The following is a 16,409-nucleotide window of genomic DNA, read 5'->3' on the forward strand; positions in this document are numbered from 1 at the left end:
AAGGACTGGACCTACAGAAGAGAACCTGGTATCTGCCCCAGGGCTGCGTCTTTCATATCTGCCTGCTGTGCCACCCAGAGATTCACACCTGCACCCTGTGCTGAGCCCTTTGAATACACTTGCACTTTACTCTCTGCTCCTCGGCCCAAGGGCCTGCAGCCTTCTGTCCTCCTCACACCATATCACACCTGACCTGGGCTGCCTCTCAAGATGTGGAATTTTCTTTTCTTTTTTTAAATTTATTTTTTTAGTTATAGGTGGACACAATATCTTTATTTTATTTTTATGTGGTGCTGAGGATCGAACCCAGTGCCTCACGCACGGTAGGTAAGTGCTCTACCTGTGAGTCATAATCCCAGCCCAAGAGGTGGAATTTTCTAAGCAAGGAGATCCTTGGAGACAAGGAGCCCCCCTTGACAAAAACCACTGAGTTTTCTGCCCCCTGGAACAGCCCGGTTTTCTTGCTTTTTTTTTTTTTTTTTTTTTTGGCTGTTCATCTTTTAAAGCTTTGGGCTGATCACCATCTTTCCTGCTCAGACTCCTTCCCCAGTAAACCCCAGGCCCCTGCTTTTGGCTAATTTCTCCCCTGCCTCCTAGCCCAGGGCTGGCACATATGATCCCCAGCCCCCCTTCCCCCTGTCCTGCGCAGCCCCCCCACACTGGCCCTGGAGTAGGTATTGCCACCCTCGTTTTACAGCGGAAGAAACGAGCTCAGAGAGGAGAAGGGCCTTTTTCCATGGTCCTCCATCAAAATTAACTTTGGAGTGGGCACTACAGAATGGGCCCCTAATTCCCAGGCCAGCAGACTTCCTCCTGCTCCTTGAGGCAGCTTCTCATGTACAATACCCTATTCACAGCGCTCCCTATTCATGGGCGCTTCAGATTCATCACCTGCACATGGGAAAGGGTCTGAAGAAATGGAAATCTTTTACTCTTTGTCATTGGGCCTCTGAGGAAGTCAAAAGGGGATCAAACAGGGACACCTGCTTGATTGGCACCTCCCTCTGCATACCCAGTGGTTTCACAGAGTTGAAAATAACCTCCTGAGAGACTTTGGGGAGCCATTATAGAAAGCAAGGAACACCCCATTTGTTCAAAACAAGACTGAGGACCCACACATTCTGGTCTAACAAGAAGCTCAACATTTTCCATAAACCATGCCCCCCGCCACAGGGGGACTTCAGACACCCAGCCACCGGGGCTGTGCAAACCTAGTCCTAATCCATGGGCTCCCCAAATTCCACTGCACAGAGATAGGAATTATCTAGCCTCTGGTAAAATATAGACAAGTTGCGTCACAAAGGATAAAATAGCTATTGACAGACACACCCCACAGCACAATCTAATGAGATAAAATTCACTGAACGAAGCCTACCCTGAACCCAGCAACCACACTGACAGCAAATGGATGCTCAAGGGCATTCTAGAGTTTGAACCCTTTCCTTCTTCATTACAGTAGCTTTCTGCAGTGCTAATTCTGTGACTCATTATATCTGAGATCCTCTGAATTCAGGTGCTTGATCCTCACCAGTTACCATCTTTTCCCAACCTTCCTGCTATGAATGCCAGGAGGATTCTGCAGATACCTTTAGCTCACAGCAGACATCTGGTCACAAACACCCAAATTAGCAAGGCTACTTTTGAAAACCTAGAGAATTTTTTTCTTTTTTACCTTTTTAAAATATCTGATTTGGAATTGAGAACCCCAAAGCATTGATCTCCTGACCCTGTTTATAAGCCATGCCACCAATAGTGTTCCAAGTTAAAAAATAAAATAAAATCTAAATTTGTTTTTGCAGTGCTGGGGATGGAACCCAGGGTCTTGCACAAGCTAGGCAGTACTCTACCACTGAGCTGCACCCCCAAATCTAAGATTTTAATGAGAAAACATCTTGAGCCATCATTCAAAACAATGATGCCCACCATCTTCTAGAAAGGATTTAAGGCAGCTTTTGGTGAAAAACAAACAAAAAACAAAGAAACAAATGAAAAACACACTTCAGGATCATTCAAGCCAGGCTCAAGGGACAGGCGTGGGATAATGGAAGGCTCCAAGGGCAGATAATTGTGTCTAAAAATTAGAGAAAGGAGTACGCCTGCTATTGAACAAGAAAGGAAAACGTTATCAATTTCCAGGCAATTGTGCTGAATTGGTTTCCAGCGATCAATGGACGGTATTGATTTGCACAGCCACTTGGCTCCTCTCTGATCCATGGCAGAGCCCCCAGCGTTGACAGGAATCCATCCAGCGCACGGCTTGCCCCAGAATCTGCCCCACGGCATTGAGACCTCCCTCGCCTCCCACAGGCTTCTGCAACTTCTCCACGGGGCAAGGTGCCACACATCCAGGCCAATCCAGATGGTGCCAACCATGGAAAGCATGTTCCAGAACCCCTAATGAGGGGTCATTTCTTCATTTCCCCCAGACTGGGACCCAAATGTACTCACCCATCCTCGGCGATGATGGCGATGGCCCTCATTGACTCAGTGTCTCTTAGTTGGTGACAATGTCAACTTTTCTTGCCCACATCCCGCCCAGCCCCCAGGGCCGCCCGCTCTCACCTTCCAGGTGGCAGGTCTCTCTCTGCTACGAGGTGCTGTTCCAGTTCCACCGACCTCGGGCTGTGCGTCCGCTCCGAGGCTGTGTGGCGCTCCATCATTTATTTATACCTTCATTTTCCTGAGCGTTGTCAGCGTCAGAGAATCAATTACCCACAAGTCAACCCGAGCACCATTTTTAGCATCACATCGACAACCCCACCAGGGGGACAAAGTGTTGCCCCTTGTAAATTAGGACTTAGAGCAAACTTGCCCTTTATCTCTGAGGGGGTGAGCAGAGTATGAAGTTGTCATGTTTTTCTGAGACAAACAGAGAGCACGATACCGCTACTCTAATAATTGTGGGACTGGTGACAGCGAGACTCCAAGGGTTCATTTATTCTCCGAGATAAATGTGCCTTTGGAAAAGTTCAGTGTCTGTTTTGTCCACGGGTAACTTTATTTCACTTTTGGGTTACACAACATTACCAATAAGTGTTTGTCGCCCTTAGTGAGGAAAATCACTTGCTACCTCCCTTGTCGTCCAATTATCAGAATTTTCCTCTATTTGATTTGCACCTGCAGCCATCGCAGGCCCATTTCCGCAGCCCGCCCAGGGAGCAGCCATCCTCACATGTCAAGGCGGCGGAACATGCAGTTGCCTCCAAGAAGTGTGAAGAGAGAGGAAGGAGATGAAAGACCTGGGGAGAGTTGTTATGTTCCAGATTTTTCTAGCCTATAACTAAGGAATGGCATAAAAGTGCACGAGGCAGAGGCTCAGGTTCCCCGTGCAGCTCTGGTGGAGGTGTGGAAAGAGCTCTAAGCCTGAGTCCAGAGGCCTTCCACCTCTCTAGTGCCTGTTAATCATGACCTCTGTGACCCTCTGCAAATTCCTTCTACCCCCAGGCCTCAGGTCTACACTTGGAAACTCAGAATTGGCATAGAACAGCAACTTTCACACTTGGAAAAAAAAAAAGAAAGAAAAAAAAAAGATTCCTTTTTTTGGAAGTCTATGTAATCATAGTATATAAAGCAGATTTTTAAAAATGGGGCTTTCTGGGAGAGGAGGTCCCAGCTACTCAGGAGGTTGAGGCCAAGAATTCAAGGCCAGCTTGGGCTGTGTTCTGAGACCCCCAAATGGAAAAAATAAGTGGGGCTTCTCTGGTTAAAGAGGGAGTGATGGAGACCCCTTTGGCCTGTACCTGAGTTACCTCTACGGGTCACTGTTAGAAGCCAGTAGTTTCTGAGGACCTTCTAAACAAAGATACATGGTGATCTTGCTTCTTAGCCTGAACTGAGTCATAGAGCAAATATGGTGTGTTCCCCACAGAAGCAAGGACTAAGGGGAATGTCACCCTGCTGGCCTGGACACGGTGGGCAAGACAGGACAAATCCCCAACGATTAAGAATGGGACGATGGCTTTAGAATAAACATCACTAAAAACGAAACAAAACAGAGTGGGGTGACAGGTCAAGGCAGGAGATGAAGTGGCTGAAACCCCAGGGCACTGGGCTCTGTACAGAGGTGTGGGGTTATGGCACCGAATGCACTGGGGGTCCTGGAGAGCAGGCATCAAGGACATATGCTGGGCCAGAGGGTAGCTGGGACTCTTGAGAAGCCATGAGGTTTAGAATCAGCCCCAGTGGAAGCTCCTGGCCAGGCTTTGTTGACGTGGTGCCTGACCTCAGCTTCCTCCTCTCTAGAATGGGAGTAACAGGCGGCTGTGGGGCGAGCCTTATTTTGACAATGTCCCCAAATAGGGGTGGCACAGAGTAAGCCTCACAAAATGACAGTCACCATTGCTATTCTTGTTGTAATAAACGAGGCAACAGGGGGACAGCAAGGTTACACTGCCTGTCTGGTCAGGGGCCAGGGCTCCAAGTCTGACTTCCAAGTCAGTGTCCCACACCAAGCTAAGGTTCTCCTAAGGATGTTCCCTGCCCTGTCAGTTCTTTTAACACCTTTGAAAACAACGTTTACATTCTATTGATGTACATTTGCATGTCATAAAACTCACTTTTTTTTCAATATTGGAGATTGAACCCAGGGCTGCTGTATCTATCACTGAGCTACATCCCCAGCCCTTTTCATTTTTAATAATTTTGAGACAGATCCTTGATAAATTGCCTAGGCTGGTCTTGAACTTGTGATCCTTCTGCCTCGGCCTCCTGAGTAGGTGGGATTATAAGTGTGTGCCACTGTGCCCAGCTCATAAAGCTTTTATTTATTTATTTATTTTCACAATGCTGGGCACTCAACACAGGTCCCTGTGCAGATTAGGCGAGCCCTCTACCACTGAGCCACACTCTCAGTGCTAGCTCACTTGTTTTAAGTCTACAGTTCCATGGGTTCTCATGAATGTGTGCAGTTGTTCAACCCCGACCACAATCCTATTTTTGGAATGTTTCATTCCCTCAAAGTTTCTCCAGCACCACCCCGCCTTTTGCCCAGGGATTAAACCCAGGGGGTCTTAACCACTGAGCCACATTCTCAGCTTCATTTTGAGACAAGATCTTGCTAAGGTGCTTAGGGCCTTGCTAAGTTGCTAAGGCTGACTTTGAACTTGAACTCCTCCTGCCTCAGCCTCCTGAGTCACTGGGACTACAGGTGTGCACCACTGCACCTGGGTCCTCCAGCCCCTTTGCTGTCCATCTCCACTCCTGCCCTCACACCCAGGCCACTATCCCTCTGCCTTCTATTTCTAAGGTTTTTCCCTTTTCTAGGACTTCACATGAAAGGAATCATGTGAACCTTTGGTTCATCAACATGAACCTTTGGTATCAGGCTTCTTCCATTCCGCATCATGTTGTTGAGACCCACATTGATCCACGTATCCATAGTGTGGTTCCTTTAAATTCCATTGTATGGGTGTGCAGCAGTTTGTTTACCCATTCACCTTGATGGACATTCAGGTTCATTCCAGAGAGGGAATAATACAGCTATGAATATTTGCATACAGGATTCTATGAGAACAAACAATTTCATTTCATCGCTCTTGTGTGGGTACCTAGGAGCAGAACTGCTGGGTTGTATGGTAAGTGAATGTTCACTTTTTTAAGAAACTACCTAACTCTTCCAAAGTGATTGTGCCATTTCCATTGCCAGCAGCAGGGTAGAGGGCTGCCTGGTCAGTTCTGAAATAAACACTTATTTCTTCATCCTGCAGACCCCTATGAAATACTTAATTAGACTCACATGCAAGATGGCTGCCTTAGCTATCCACCTCTGAGTGACCTGGTCCCATTTCTGTACTAGGGGAGTGGGTGGGCTTTTATCCTCTTCATGGCATCTTCCTGGGCACTAGAATAGGTGGACATCATGCTTGTCTTCAAAGGGCTGCTGGAGGCAGAGGCTGGGTAATTACCTGGCAGGTAGAACCAGAGAGGGACACATCATAAGTTCTCTAAGCATCTGGGGAAGGAAGAAGTCACATAAAACTGGGAACACATCATTAGACAGGAGCCTAAAACAGGCTCCTGGTGGGTGAATGGATTTGGTTTGAAACCCAGCTCAGCCCCTAGCAAGCTATGTGATTCTGGGTGAGGCACTTAATATCTCTGAGCTTGGGTTATCACATCTGCTCCATGAGGGTGATAATGCCTGCCTCCCCAGGTAGTTGGGAGAGTCTGAAATATCCTTATGACTGAAACCTCATGTCTCGGCAGGAGGTAGCTGTTATTATAGTTTATGTCCAGAGCTGGGCGCTGAAAGCCAGGCAGCGTGGCTGGGGAGAGGTGGGAGTGGGGGAATTTTGAAGCCCACTGAAAAGGAGGATGCGGGGAGAAAACCAGAAAGGGTCCTGAGAACGAGAGCCCAGCCCCCTGTGCGGATTCCCACCGCCCGCCTCGCCTTGGCCTTGTCCTGGTCGGCGGTGAGAACCCCCAGCTTGCTGCCGGGCTCTCTTTCCCAGGACGTGTTTTAACACAGCGTTAATTAGCCATCGTGGCTGCCTCTAGGGGCTGGGGTTTTGAGCTGAGGGAAGAAAGCCCCCCAGAGAAAGGCAAGCTTTAAAAGGCTCCAAAAGGCTGGGACAGTGGGACTCCCCTGCGAGGGAGACAAGCCAGGCATTTGTGTTGCAAATTTCCAGTGTGTGTGAGCCAGCTATTCAAAGACGGCGAGGGGGGCACGGGGGGTGGGGAGGAAGAGGAGTCCACAAAGGGGGCTTGTCTGAGGGCCTCAGACCCTGCTTTGTAAAAGCTGCTTTCATCACCCCCTGGATGTGGCAGTGTTCCCAGCCCCAGGCCACTGTGCAGGGAAGGAGAGGCCGGGACCCCAGACTCCCACATTCCCTTGACCCTCCCCTGGCCCTTCCAGCCTGTGTTTATGGCATCATCTGCACCAGATGCCACATGAGTGCGTGCTCCTGTGTGCTGTGTCAGAGTGAGGCAACCTAGGATCAGTGCTGTGGTCCTACTGGGTGGCCTCGGGCAAAGTCTCCTGATTACCCTGAACCTCAGTTTCCTCTTCTGTAAAATAAAGACTGCTCTCTTCCTTTCTCCGTCTCCACATAGTCTCTTTCTGGAAAAGTCTACATTGGGGTTATGACAAGAGCTCTTTAATGAAGCGGTGAAGTTGACTGTTCTTAGTGAATCAATGAAGCGAATCTGGGTTCCTTGGAGATGCTACCCCGTGAGTGACATTTCACCATTTTCCTCACTTGGAATCTCTGGACCTGCCACAGGTGAATTATAAATGTTCACCAGGTTGGTTTGGGGGTAGATAGATTTGGCGCAGGTGCCAAGCAGGCTGCATGGGAGTGTTCCTGTGGGTCCTCAGGCACTCTCTTCCTGGAGAAGACTGCACCCCTGACCACCCTTCAGAAATCCCTTGGGATCCCATCTCCCAAAAACTATTCTCTTCTTCCACCTTTACTTGAGACTGTGTGATCCTCCTGGAACCCCCAGAATTGAACCCAGGGGCACTCAACCACTGAGCTATAACCCCAGATCTTTTATTTTTTTGTTTTGAGACAGGGCTAAGTAATGAGACTGACCTTGATCTTGCAATCCTGCCTCAGCTTCCAGAGTCCCTGGGATTACATGCCTGCACCATCACAATAGGCAGTTTGTGTGATTTTATCCTTCCTCAAAACCCTGGGAGTGTCTGGAACCAAATCTGATTCACCCCAGAGCCCATAAAGCATTCTGATCAGAGTGTGATCCATAGAGCAGCCGTGGAAGTAGCACCAAGGGACTGGTCAGAAGGGAAGGCACTTGGGCTCCACTCGGGACAGGTGGAATCAGGTGCTGAAACCTCTTTGTCTAGGATTTTTCTTTTTAATATTTTTTTAGTTGTAGTTGGACACAATATTTTTATTTTATTTATTTATTCACTTATATGTGGTGCTGAGGCTTAAACCCAGAGCCTCGCACGTGCTAGGCAAGGGCTCTACCGCTGAGCCACAACCCCAGCCCCCTTCCAGGATTCTGAAGGTGTCAGGCGCACAAGATGGTCTCAGAATGCCCTGTGGTTCTGACCAGGGAGGCTGTCATGGCCGCAGGCAGCCAGGAGATGTCGCTGTTCCCCAGTTGTTGGGGATGTCAGGATTGCTACCCACGCCTGAGGCCCCACACATGGGGCTTTGTTCTTTGTGAAATCCAGGGACTACCAAGTGGTCTAGGTCAGGTCTGTCATGCCATCTTTTCCTCGGCCACCAAAACCTCTCTTGCTTCTTAGTTCTTGGCCCATATTCTCAGCTATGTTTCCAGTTAGCAGAAGCTGTGTGAAAGACCAAAGGAGAAGGCCCGTGCTCCTGGCCCTCAGCCTCACTCACCAGACAAAAACATACACCAGCGAGGAGGGGGCATGTATAAGGTGGTGCCCCCTCCCTACACTTGAAGTCTTTAACTGGAGGATCTTAGGAGGGGACCTGCACAGACAGTCAGTTCCCCTTATTTTCTCACTACAGGGCAAACCCAAGGCCCGTCTGGGACTCCAGTTTCCAGTTTTCCATCTGAAGTGGCAAGGAAATGTCAGGGCTGGGTTATGGCCTCACTTCCTCTCTGTGGCCACAAAAGTGCAGTTAAGGGAACTCAAACAGCCCCAGTGGCCAAAAACCTGGGCTCCAGACTCAAGGCCAAAGAGTTCCCCCACCCCCAGCCCAGAAGCAGAATTCTGGGTTGTTTTTTTTTTTTTCCCTCCAGAGCCCCCAAGCTCCCAGACTCTTGACCTTCCCCCACCCTGCATCATCTAGTCCCTGAACATCAAGGTCACAGAGCAGAAAGAAAATCAGCCCCCATGTCCTGCCCCACCCAGCTCCTGGCTCCCTAATGGCTGAGCCCTGTTGGAGCCAGAACCTGGGTCTAAACTCCAGAATCTGGAATCTACTTCTGTCACCCTGGGTCAGCACCAACCTGAAGCACCTGGTTGCTGACAGGAATGGAGTTGTCCTGAATTGTAGCAGCATAATAGCATCCAGGCTAGTCACATAACGCACACGATCTCATTCAGCAACTGTAAGGGTCAGGAACACAGAACGCTCTGGTTGTGTGGTGGAGGGAGCTGGATGTCCCTGGGTAACTTGTTTAATCTCACACAGATAGTAAATGGGGTCGCCAGGGTCATGAGTGATGCTTGCCTGTCTCCAGATGAGCTCTGCTGCCCCAGAGCAGTGCCACCCACCTGCTGCCTCAGCCTCCGCAACCTAAGGCTGATCTCCTGCCAGCCCCACCACAAATATCTCATTCACCATTGAGTGGTCTCAGTAGGGTCTCTATGGGTCCTACCAGGAGGAGTGACAAATGTGACAAGTAAAGATTTCCTGCGGCCAATGACAGGAAGAATGTGATGGAAGATGGCATTGAACTTTTCATGCATTCATCATGGTGATGGTGACATTTGTGACATTTGTGATTGGTGTAGCAAAAGTCCAGACTCCTGCCTGACCTCTGACCCAATTTATATGTCCTTCAGTTTAGACCGTCCCCATATCCATGGATGATGAAAAGTCATTATCTATCAATTTATTTGCATATTTCATCATTCATCCCTGCCTTCAACCATCCGTTGATAATCCATCCACCAGACATTGGTGTAATAACACTGCCGGTGCTAAGTGTTGTGCTTGTTCAGGAAACAGAAAAAGCAATACACGACCCAATGAATTGATACTCATCAAGTACCCGCTCTGTTCTGTTGGCTCTGCTGGGGACTCGTGGCATCTGTGGACTTGCTTCACCGAAGATTTCATTCTAGCTCAGCAGGCGGTGGGCAAGCAGATAATTACATACAGTGTGATATGCACGGTCTATATTAGAAGTGAGCACAAGGTGCCGTGGAGAAGAGTGGGTGGGGAATTGGCTCTATTTAGGAGCAGGAAAGGCTTTGCAGAGGACGTAGCATTTAGGCAGGGCCTTGCAGAAATGGGGAAAATCAGTCCAGCAGGAGCAGGTCCTAGGGGAGCAAAGTCATTTGGGGTAGCTGGAGTGAAGGGTCTCAGATCTTTGTGTGCTTAAACCTAGACCCTGTATTCAGTTGTGTGGAGTAGGATTCAGGGTCCTGGAATTTTAACTAAGGCCCTAAGGGATTCTGACACAGGTGTGAGGGACTATTGACTGAGAAGCCCAGGCCTGTGGCTTCATTGGTAGGAACTGTGGGTGATTCTGGAACAATGCATTAAGGCCAAGCTGGGCAGGGTGTCAAATGTCATACTGAGAAATCTCGGCCTCTCCAGTTCTAGTGGGGAGAATCCATAGAAGGTTTTCAAGGCCCCAAGAAATGGTTTTGGAAGGAGAGGGTTGTCGGCAGCCAAGAGGTGGGGGGAGGGAGCCCAGTTAGTAAGCTTTTACAGCTGTCCAGACCTGTGATATACCCAGGGCCTGACCAGGGAGGTGGTGGGGAGCACTTGGGATGGGCTCTGGAGGATGGGAGCACGGCCTGGAGTATCTGGATGGGGCGGGTAAAGAAGGGATGTTAAGAATGAGCTGGGGGTTCTTGCGGGGTAATCAGGATGCTTGGGTGGAGCAGGCTAGAGAAGAAGCAATGAGCGCTGATTTGCACACATTGGATTCTTAGGACTCATTCTTAGGAGGGTGAGGGGAACACTTCCTTGAATCTGATCCTGAACTTGGAGCTTGGAAAAGCTGTGGGGAAGATCCCCTGAGGGACAAAGGGGCATGTAGAGTGGGGAACCTTAGAAAGCTTGCCTGTTTTTTTTTTTTTTCAAACCTCTTTACCTTTTTATCTTTACCTTTACAAGAAGGATCCATTAGAAATCTAGGCTGTTTGCTGTCAGTTTATTATTTCTACTTTGCAGATGGGGAAATTGAAACTTAGACAAGGAAATGTCCCTGTGATCCTCAGAGTGGAGATGGGATTTGAACCTATGCCTCTTTGGCTCCAGGGCCCACACTTTCTTTTCTGATGAGTCTCTGGGAGGCAAATCCTATCCTCAGATCCCAAACCAACAGATTCAAAGACTGGGGCTGAGAGCATGGAAGTGAGCAAGATGCCACAAAAAAGAACTTGGGAGAGGGGCGAAGGTGTAGCTCAGTGTTCAAGTATTTGCCTGGCATGTCTGAGGCCCTGGGCTCCATCCCCAGCACCATAAAAACATTTTTTTTTTATTACTTCTCCCACTAGATTATTTTGAAGCAAACTCCAGAGTTCATATCATTTCATCCACAAATATTTCAATATGTATCTCAAAAAAAGATAAGGACTCTTTCTTTAACGTAGTCACAATCCTATTATTGCCCCTTTAAAAATATCTAACAATAATTCCTATTAAGGGAAGTTATTGAGGGCAATTTGACAAGACCTCAGAATGGAAGCAAGGCGTGTTTAACTTGAGCTGATATTGTCACAGTGCTGTGATAAGGAATTTAAATTTTCCCAAGATAATTACAGCCAAGGCGAACAGGAGATTAGAAATGCAAGAGATTTGAAAAGCTTTTCTGGCCTGGGAAAGGAAATATTATAAAGGAGGGGGGGATATGGAAAGGTTTGCACAGTATCAAAGAAAATATTCTCTTTTCTGACTTCCCTTTTCCAAACCCAAGGGACTTTAGTCATAAATGTGAAATAGGAACCAGGTCTAAAGTGAAACTAAACAGATAAAAATAACAGAACAGGGAGCTGCTAAATACAAGAAGACAGATTCACAGGGCTCATTTCCCACCAAGGGTATACAAATTGCTCACTTCATAGATCAGGGATTACATGGCTGCTGACTGGAATGCTAGCTTCCTGGATGACAGGCACCTTGTGTATTAACAGGTCACATGGACCCTGTCCTACTGGGCATCAAGAAACCTGAACCTGCTCTGTGAACTTGGGCAAGTTAGTTCACATCTCTATAAAATGACTACAAGACTCAAGTTTCCCTCTGAGTTCCCTGGTTCGATGAATACCTAATAAAATGGCACTTACCTCCTGGGGTTTTGAAAGTGTTACCAGGATTTGGTTCAATGTTACTCTACATCTGCAAAATGCTTTGGATAACCTAGATGAGGGATGCTATGGAGACACCATGTGTTCATTACGTAAGTCCGTACTTCAAAATCACCAAGGTTGCACTTGGTTGACCCCCTGCAGGAAATTGAAAGTCAGCCCTATTGAGCTCTCAGGAAATCAGCAGTGGAGGCAGAGCACGTGGAAGCTGTGCCGAGCTGTCCACAGATGGAGTCTTGCCTAAAGCCCAGGAAGCAAATTGAACCAATAAGTTGAAATGACAGCCCAAATTTCTCCCTGTGACCCCCTTTGGCAGGTAAAGGGTTTGATTGATGGATGTCTACCTAAAGGGATTTAGGGCTGAGATGGAGCTAAAGGAAGGGGCTGTGAAAAGCCCTCAGATCAAGTTGTTACATGTGGCTGGGACCTTGGCCTGGGGAGCGGTATTAGCAGAGCCTTAAAAACTGAGGTTGGAGGGGAGCCAGACTGGGTAGGGAGAAACAGAACAGATTCTACCCTGGGCCAGAAGAGAAGCCTTGCACAAGTCCTGCCTCTGACGGGCTCCACCACCAGGCATGGAGGAGAGAATGTGGAGGCTTTCAGCTCCAGCTGCCCTGACTTTGGTTTTCAGTTCCTCCAATGGGCCCAGCTGTCTCCCACCACACAGCCTCTGCTGGGCCGAGTTCCTTCCTGGGAGGCAGCGCCTCCCCCCTGCTTAATTTCTGCTCAGACCTTCCTACAGACCTGCCCCCTGCAGGAAGTCCTCCTTGGCTTCTGTTTCAGACAAGCCACAACATTCTAGGTCCTTCCACACTGGTGTTCTTTGAAAAACTAGTGGCCAGCCCTAGTGGCACATACCTGTAATCCCAGTGGCTCAGGAGGCTGAGGCCGGAGGATCAAGAGTTCAAAGCCAGACTCAGCAATTTAGGGAATACCTAAGTAACTCAGTGAGACCCTGTCTCTAAATAATACACAAAATAGGGCTGGGGATGGGGCTCAGTGGTTAAGCACCCCTGAGTTCAACCCCTGGTACCAAAACAAAACCAAACAAACAAAACCAGTGTTCACCACTGTTATAACTCTTCATGTACTAATGTGATTCTTATTTAATTTTGAAATAATGTCAGACTCAGAAAAGATGCAAGAATAATACAAAAAATGATCCATATGCTCTTTGCCTGGATTCAACAATTATTAACATTTTTGTCACATTTACTTTGTCACTCTGTCTCTCTTTATGAATACATATATGTTATATACATAGTTATATCTACACTCACACGCATATAAATAATATATTATAAAAAATAGTTATTTTTCTCTGAACCACTTACAAATAATCTCTAGACATCTTGCCCTGCGGGGAGCCACTCTGAATGACCCATGCCTTCCAGTCCTGAAGCAAAAGGCTCTGACCTGTCACTACCAATCATTTCGAGGTGACTTGGGCATTGTCCCAGCCCGGGAAATAGAAGGTCTTCAGATGTAGGTGTCACCCCTGAGGTTGAATTACACTTACCTGTCCCTTGTAACCCTGCCCCTTCTGACCTTTTTTGGTTAGAACTTTCTAAAGAACAAGAATCCCCCAAATAAAAGCTCACTTCCGAAGCGCTCTCTCTCTCTCTCTCTCTCTTGCCAGCCTCTCATGACTTTCTCTTGCTCTCCCTTTTGGGGAGCCTGAGGCCGAGAGTGGAGAAGCCATCCAGAAGCTTCTCCACTCTCCAGAAGGTAAAGTGTGTCTGTGTTTTAATTGGTGTCCCTGCAAATTCACACGAGAGACCTTAAGTTCAGCTGCCCACGTAGAACGGGGGTAGCATCTCCCCTTTACGCCTAAATATTTGAACATTATTTTCCAAGAATAAGATCATTCACTTATAGAACCTTAGCACATTGAATTCTATGATTCTTTTAATAGCAACTTAAAGGGCAGCTGCATGAGGACTGGGCCATGTCTTGCTCAACATCCATGTGTGCACCACCTAGCACAGAACCAGGCACATAGCTGGTACTCTAGAAATACATGTCGATGCACAAGAAATCTTGAACTTGGGGATCTCGTCGTTGATATTGCAGTCTACCCAGTTATCTGCCTTCCTATTGAGCAGGCTGTGTGTGTTGGGGTCTGGATTTGTCTGCCTATCTCCGTTTCAGGGAGATGCAGGATCCCATGAGGTCCCTACAGTGCCTGAAGACTTGGCTTCTGTCATTTTCAAGTCCTCTCCCACTTGCCCTGGCCCTTGTTCTGCTTCTCTCTTGTTGGGCAGCTGCCTTTCTCTGTCCCAGCAGCACCTGTGGCCATCACACCTCATTAATTGGTCCTATGAGAGAGCTCTGGCAAAGGCTGCCGGAATGCTGGCCAATTTTCCCATGTTCTTGCTTATATGAAGTGCTGGCCTCTACCTCGGACATTACCCTTGGAGTCCTTGGCACACCAGGTGCTCTGCCTATCGGGCAATCCATGCTGGGCCCTTCTGTTAGGACATTGCGGCCACTTAGATGATAGAGGAGGCCAATGGAAGGAATAGATGTGTCTGGGGTGAATGGGAGCTGGGTCCACTGCTCACAGCTTCCTGTGTTGGAGATCCCTTTAGAGATCACTTAGGACAGTGGTTTCAAAATGTGGTCTCCAATCAGTGGTATCCACCCTTCCAAGGAATATGATAGAAATGCCCTACCCCAGACCTACTGAATCAGGGATTCGGGGTAGGACCCAGAAATCTGTGTTTGGTCTAGCTTCTACATTCAGATGCACGCTCAGGTTTGCACCCTACCAGTTTTCAAAGAGGAATAAATATGAAGCCCAAGAAGGTCACCCCGATGCCTCCTTTTACTTTGTTACCTTCTCTGCTCATTGTCCATCTGCAGCTTTCTTTTTTTTCTTTTTCTTTCTTTCTTTTCTTTCTTTTTTTTTTTTTAATGTTTTCAGAATCAGAAATCAGCTTAACGCAGGCTGTTTCATTACCATGGCAACCTGGCAGCTGGCTAGAAAGAGGCAGGTAGCATAACTGCCTGGAGGTCTCTGGGGCACTGAAGTAACTGTGGATTGTGGATTTTTATTCTGTGGGTCATTCTATCTAAGCATGGCCTCTTTGTTTCTCCTGTCTTTTCTTCCTCCTTTCTCCTCTGTTGGGTCCTCCCTTCCCCTCTCATCTCATTATGAGCAACATGTGTTCTAAAGGTTTTAGATTTTCCAGGAGACTGCCACGGTTGACCTCTCCTTGGAATCTAACAGCAGTGGGAGGGAGGCTGGTGTGAGCAATTGGATTGCAGTTTTATCTTCGTCACAATGGTGTATTCGATTTTTCTTGGATTGATTAATTTATCTTTGGGGGAAAATATGTGCACAGAATGCAAAACTCAAAAGTTTTGCACAAAATGGCACACATTAAGTTTCTTCCCAACTCCAGGAGCGTTGGTCTCCTCCCTGAGGGAACCCCTCCCCTATTTCTTGTGCATCCTCACTGAGAGCCCGTGCACACCAAGGGACATTCCTTTCTTCCTTCCCCTTTTATTATACACAGAAGCAGCAGCTCTCCATCCTCACTTTTCTGTACCTTGTTTTTTCACTCAATATGTCTTAGAGATCCTTCCACATTTAGGGTTGCCTCCTTCTCCTTCTTCTTCTTCTTCATCCTGGGGATCAAACCCAGGGGAACTTTACCTCTGAGCTTCATCCCTAGCACTTTTCATTTTTTATTTTGAGACAAGGTCTTGCTAAGTTTCTGAGGCTGGTATTGAACTTGTGATCCTCCTGCCTCATCCTCCTGAGCTGCTGGGATTACACGCTGAGCCACTGTACCCGGCCCTCATGCTTCTTAAGAGCTGAGCTAGCAACCTTAATAGCATATCACATGGTGTAGATCTGTGTACCATTTTCTATTTTAACAGTCCCCTGTTGATGGACATTGGGGTTGCTTCTAGACTTCTGCTATTTTCATCCTGTTTTTCTAGCTGGAAAAACTGAGATTCCAAGAAGGAAGAGAGCAGGAGTCAACTCAGTTAAACTTCTACTAACATTGCCTGACAAGTAATTAAATAATCCTTTGTGGGAGTATTTTAAATCTGTCTTCTTTGCTAGATGATATGGCAGGAACCATATTTTCCCCACTCCTGCTTCCCTGGAAAGTATTTTACTCCTACCTAACCCTGTGTATATAGTAAGTGATCAATAAATGCATGTTTACTGTGTGAATGGACCAGGCTTGTGCGTGGGCTTGCAGACCTGGTGTTGAGGCTGGCTGTAACACTTATTAGTGTACAACTAATCCTAGACCCACCACTCAACTTCTCTATGCCTCCATTTCATCAGCTGGGAAATGGAAACACCCCTTTGGGATTGCTGGGAGGATCAGATGATCAAATGAAGATCAGATACCCATCACAGGGCCCCGTGTGCAGCGAGGGCCCAGCCATTTTTCTTAAGCCAGAGCTTCTTTTGTGGTCAAACACTGCCTGGAGGTTCTCATGAGGGAACCAAGAA

This window comes from Marmota flaviventris, chromosome 2 (genome assembly GCF_047511675.1).
Source record: "Marmota flaviventris isolate mMarFla1 chromosome 2, mMarFla1.hap1, whole genome shotgun sequence".
Classification (NCBI taxonomy): domain Eukaryota; kingdom Metazoa; phylum Chordata; class Mammalia; order Rodentia; family Sciuridae; genus Marmota; species Marmota flaviventris.